This window comes from Saimiri boliviensis, chromosome 6 (assembly GCF_048565385.1).
Source record: "Saimiri boliviensis isolate mSaiBol1 chromosome 6, mSaiBol1.pri, whole genome shotgun sequence".
NCBI lineage: Eukaryota > Metazoa > Chordata > Mammalia > Primates > Cebidae > Saimiri > Saimiri boliviensis.
The window spans coordinates 70,890,839-70,896,995 of NC_133454.1; positions in this window are offsets into that span (position 1 = coordinate 70,890,839).

Consider the following 6,157-nt stretch of genomic DNA (forward strand, 5'->3'; position numbering starts at 1 on the left):
TTTGCTTTAAAGATTCTTGCTACCTTCTTACTATCATTCATCTTCAGTTCCTTCCCTTTTGTTTCAGAGGAAGAGATCATTCTTTTTTCAAATCTAATCCCTCCACCTGTGTGTGTCCTGTCATCTTCCTAGCCTCCTCCAGGCTCTTTCCAAACACTCTATGAATACAAAAAAGACTTGGTCCTTGCCCCCCAAAGTCAAAACCTAACAGAGAGGCAAAAGTAAAAATCAATATAGCAGAAAACAAAAGAGTTACAGAAGAATTGCAAGAGCTACAACAGACATAAACAGAGTGCCGTGGAAGCAGAGAACAAAGATGAGAGGAAGTTGGAGAGGTTTCAGAGAAAAGGGGACATTTGAGCTCCCTTTTGAAGGCCGAGGGAAGGAAGTTCACCATGTGGACATGAGGGAAGGCAGAGAGAAAATAAGAGCCAAGGCACAAAGACATAAAAGTTTGAGACCAGTGTGGGACTGATAAAGAATTTGATGTGGCTAGAAGATCAGGTTAGAGATGAGGCTAGAAAATTGGAGAAGAAAAGAAGCTAGAATTAATTGAGCAACCACCATGTGCCAAGTGCCATGCTAGGCAACTGTATGCCTCTCTCATTTAAACCTAAATTACACCTGTGAAATAAGTGTATTATTATCACCGTTATAAAAAAGAATACACTCAGGATCTTAGGGGCTTATTGAAAGATTTAATATTTGGTCCAAGGGAGTGGTAGATAATGGATTTGTGTTCTTTTTGTTTTTGTTTTTGTTTTTGAGATGGGGTCTCGCTCTGTCATCCAGGCTGGAGTGCAATGGCACAATCTTGGTTCACTGCAACTTCCACCTCCCAGGTTCAAACAATTCTCCTGCCTCTTAGCCTCCCAAGTAGCTTGGACTACAGTCACGCACCACCACGCTCGGCTAATTTTGTATGTGTGTGTATGTGTGTTTTTGTAGAGACAGGGTTTTACCACGTCAGCCAGGCTGGTCTCAAACTCCTGACCTCAAGTGATCCACTCTTCTTGGCCTCCCAAAGTGCTGGGATTATTGGTGTGAGCCACCAAGCCTGGCCTGGATTTGTGTTCTATAAGAATAAATCTTGATTCTGTAATTATCAGTGAATAATAAAAGAATCTAAGCAGACTTCATCCCACCCCCAGAGAGTTGAGATATCACTAGAGAAAGTATGGTGCAGCTAATGTTCATTCATTCATTCATCAAATATCTACTGAGCACCTACTATGTGGCAGGTTTATGTAAGTGTTGAGAATTCAGCAGCAAACATGGAAGGCAAAGTCTGGATGCTGGCCAGTTTCAGAAGGGACAGCATTAGGTACAGTGACACATTCCAGCTGCTGTGGAGTGAATGAATGTTATCACCTTAGTTACACTCATGTTTAGTGAGTTTCAAAGTACTCATTGTCAGAAAAAAAAACATTCTAATTAACAAACAAGGACATTGATGATGCAAAATATTTTTAAAATTTATTTACATTTCTCCTGCAGATGCCTATAAATCCACTTATAATTGGCAACTAGTCTTCCTCCTCTCTGCACCTCCCTCTCCTCCCCTCAGTCTTGCTTCCTCTTTTTCCTGTACTCAGGGCCCCTATTCTTTCTCTAGGCTCTGGCCCCAAGTTCCAAGCAACCAGTTACTTTCCTCTTTGATTTAGTTGTTGTTTAAATTTTAGTTGACAAATCGAAATTGTATATATTTATAGTGTATGGTTCTTTTTTGTTTTTTAAGAGGATAGAGCTGGCTTTAAGAAATCTTTTAGGTTCAAGATATAGCGAATAAGAAGGAAAAGAATGGGCAAATGGCCCTACCCAACTGCACTCAGAGTGAAATATCTAGAAGACAAACCTTTATCTGCTAGTATTGCTCACCTTTTACAGTGTAAATCACACTTCTTATTCTTGCAGAGTCTCTGTATGTTCCCAGTCTCTTCAAAGAAATCCTACTACCTTCACTTTGTCTGGTCTAAGTCTCTAAGAAGGAGTAGGTCATGGACCTGCCCCAGGAAAAGAATGGGAAGAGTGAAAACTTCTGCTTGTCATAAATAAATAGACGAATAGTTACATTGAGCAAAATGGAGAATTTGCCTCAGAAGAGAGCACTGTGATGGGAGTAGAAGAAAAAGTTACAGGAGCTACAAAATAGCCTCTCAGAGATTGACTTTATCTACTGCAGAAAGAAATGGGAGAGATGGGTTCATCCGGAGGCTGAGAACAGGAAGCATGATCTCTCAAGTTCCTTTGTCCTGAAGGAAGACAGGCTTCTATACCAATCTACTAGTGATCAACGAGAAACCTGATGGGTTCTGTTCTAGAATGATCATCGTCCCACAGCCCTTTGTTTATTTGGCTTTTTGCTCTGCAATCCCATCCCGGGGAGACGCCTGCGGTTGTCTCCTGAGTCTGTGATGTTGCTCAGTTTTACCACCAGGGGGCAAACTGAGTCTGTGTCGTCTCCACCCAGATTTCCAAACTCCAGAATGTCAGAGCGAGCTAGAACTGGCTTTAGAAATCATCCAAGGCTTCCAATCAAAACTTTTTGTTTCAAGAGAAGAAAACCAAGGTATAAAGAGGGGAAATAATTTGCTGAAGCCACATAGTGAGTGACTGGTAAAGTAGAAACTAGAAAACAAATATTTTGACTCACTAGTCTAGTTCTTACACGTGTTCCACACCAAGCTTTCTCCCGTCTCATATTTAACTCTAGAATACATCGAGTTTTAATCCTATCTCTCTATGAAAAGATTCTCTCCCAATTAGATTATAAGAACTTGGGGCAAGGGACCATGTTCTGACCAACATTGTACATCATCTCCTCTAGCACATTGTTCTGCAGGCAGCCTGTATGGCCAATGCAAAAAGAAAGATTTCAAAAAATATTGTTAAATGGCTATGTGGCAAGTCCAGTGATGGTTCTTGGTAACACAGAGATGAAATCTACTATCTCTGCCCTCAAGACGCTCCCTATCTAGGGAGGGAGACAGATGCACCAACAAACACCTATAATTTAGGAGATGAGCATTAAACAGTGGTATAGAAAAGGCAATATGGAAGCCCAGAAGAGGAAGTGAATGGCATACAGAATTAGGTCCTAAAGGAAGAATGAGAACTTATCAGAGAAGGGAAACGGGAATTCCAAATAGAGGGAATAGCAGAGTAAGTCAACACATGGAGGCTTGAAGACATGATGTGTTCAGTGAAAATGACTGGTTCTGAGTAGCTACACATAGTATAGATAAGAATCTGGATGGGGCAGAGGAAGAGAAATAAATAAGACTTAAAAAGAAGTCTGAGGTCAGCTGTAAGTAAAGTTGCCATTCATTTATTCTGTCATTCAACAAACATTAAATACTCCCATGTGCACTGCAGTGCTGTTGTTGATAACGATGGTGGTGGGATAAGAATAAAAGTGAGGCTAATCATAATAATGATGAAAATACTAATGTGGGTGAATTCCAAGGATTTGGGGTCTTGAATCTAGGGTTCACTCCTCACATGAATCAGATAATACAGAGAAATATTCCATCTTCCATTTCTTTTTTTAAAAAATTCATTTCTATGTCAATAGCACTTCTGCAAACATGGTGAATATTCCTAAAACCTGCCAGACTTTCCATATGAAGTGAGGCAAGCACCAGTCCCACAAACTGATGCAGTCCAAGAAGGGTAAAGATCCTGTGTATGTCCAGGGAAAGCGCCATTATAAGAAGCAGAGTGGCTATGGTGGGCAGGCTAAACCAATTTTCCAGAAAAGGGTTAAAACCACAAAAAAGATTGTGCTGAGCCTTGAGTGCATTGAGCCCAACTGCAGAGCTAAGAGAAGGCTGACTATTAAGAGATACAAGCATTTTCAACTGGGGGGAGATAGGAGGAAAAGAGCCAAGTGATTTAGTTCAAAGCTTTATCTTTTTTTTGTTGTGAAGACAATAAAATCTTGAAGTCAAGTTCACATGCACATGCAAAAACTCTGCTATGTATTAGACAATGTTCCAGGAACTAGGGATATAGCAATGATCAAAAATTAAAGTCCATGGCCAGATGCGGTGGCTCATACCTGTGATCCCAGCACTTTGGGATGTCAAGACAGGAGGATGGCTTGAGCCCAGCAGTTTCAGACCAGACAGGACAACATAGCGAGATGCTGTCAAGAAGGAAGGAAAGAAGGAAGGGAGGGAGGGAGGGAGGAAAAGAAAAGAAAGAAAGAGATTAAAGTCTAGGCTGTTGCAGAGCTTTCATGCTTATGGGTGAAACACATAATATACAAGTGGAAAAATATATATCAAGAGAACAATTGTGAGATCTAACAATGTTAGAACAACAATGTTAAAACAACACTAAATTTTTTGTATACACGGAGATCTCACAATGTTAGAACAACAAGTGACATGAAGGAAAGAAAACAACGCAATATGAAAGAAAAGTACTCAAAGGCAGGCATCATTACATAGGTTGGACCAGGAAAACAACACTAAAGAAGTGACATTGAGCTGAATGAAGTGCTATCTGTAGAAAAGATTGAGGGAAGAGCATTCCAAGCAGGAGAATTAGTAAGAGCAAAGACCCTGAGTAGGGACCAGGCAGCTTGATGTATCCCAGAAGGCTCTTGTACTAGAGCGTAATGAGCACAGGGAGAGTAGTCTGAAGTCAGAGTGTCGATGGGGCCAGAGCATGGAGGGATTACATATTTGGCAAAGGATTTGGATTTTATTCTTTATTTTTATTTTTGAGACAGGGCCTTGCTCTGTTGCCCAGGCTGGGATGCAGTGGTGCAATATAGGCTCACTGCAGCCTCCACCTCCCAGGCTCAATCAATCCTCCCACCTCGGCCTCCAGAGTAACTAGGACTACAGGCATGTGCTGCTATGCTTGGCTAATTTTTTTTTTTTTTTTGAGACAGAGTTTTGCTCTTGTTACCCAGGCTGGACTGCAATGGCGCGATCTCGGCTCACTGCAACCTCCGCCTCCTGGGTTCAGGCAATTCTCCTGCCTCAGCCTCCTGAGTAGCTGGGATTACAGGCATGCATCACCATGCCCAGCTAATGTTTCGTATTTTTAGTAGAGACGGGGTTTCACCATGTTGACCAGGATGGTCTTGATCTCTTGACCTCGTGATCCACCCGCCTCGGCCTCCCAAAGTGCTGGGATTACAGGCTGGAGCCATCGCGCCCGGCCTTGGCTAATTTTTAAATTTTTTGTATAGATGGAGATCTCACAATGTTAGCCAGGCTGATCACAAATTCCTGGACTCAAGTGATCCTCCCACCTCAGCCTCCCAAAGTGTTGGGATTATAGGCATCAGCCACTGCACCCAGCCTTTGGATTTTATTCTAAGTGCAATGGAAAGGTTTTAAGCAAGGAAGTGACTTCACTAATTTACTTTTCTTTTTTTTTTTTTTCAGAGATTGTGTCTCACTCTGTCATCTGGGATGGAGTGTAGTGATACAATCATGGTTCTCTGCAGCCTCGACCTCCCAGGCTCAAGCAATACTCCTGCCTCAGCCTCCCAAGTAGCTAGGACTGTAGGTACACGCCATCATACCCAGTTAATTTTTAAGTTTTTTTTTTTTATAGAGACTGGGTCTCACTTTGTTGCCCAGGCTGGTCTCAAACTCCTGGGATCAAGCAATGCTCCCACCTCAGCCTCCCAAAGTGCTGGGATTACAGGCATGATATATGGCACCTGGCTTGATTTACATTTTCAAAAGATAATTCTGGTGGCTCCTTATTCCCACCTTTGACTGGATACAGGGCCTGCCACCTTCTGACTGTGTGACCCAAGTTGTATGGCACTGTTTTCTGGTGCCCTAACTGCATCCTCACAGACCTACTGAAAGAAGTCTCTGAGAACAAACTCTTTACAGAAGTCCACCAAATGTGGAGGAGGTGAGAGAGCAAGGTCCATTCTCTTTGATACTTGGTAAGTGAGGATGCCCCAATAGAGGAGGCCTCTGGCCAATGGCAGAGATTAAGGCTTTAGAAGAAAGATGATCCCACTCCATGTCTTCTGCTGAAAACACCATGTCCCCACTCAGTTTTCCTCATGAGGGCTCTCTGACATTAAGGGCTGTGTTCCCCATTCTGGTTTCCTGATACTTCCTCCTCTTGCTGTGTACAGATTGTCCTGGGTACAGAGGGTCAATGAGGGAGAAAA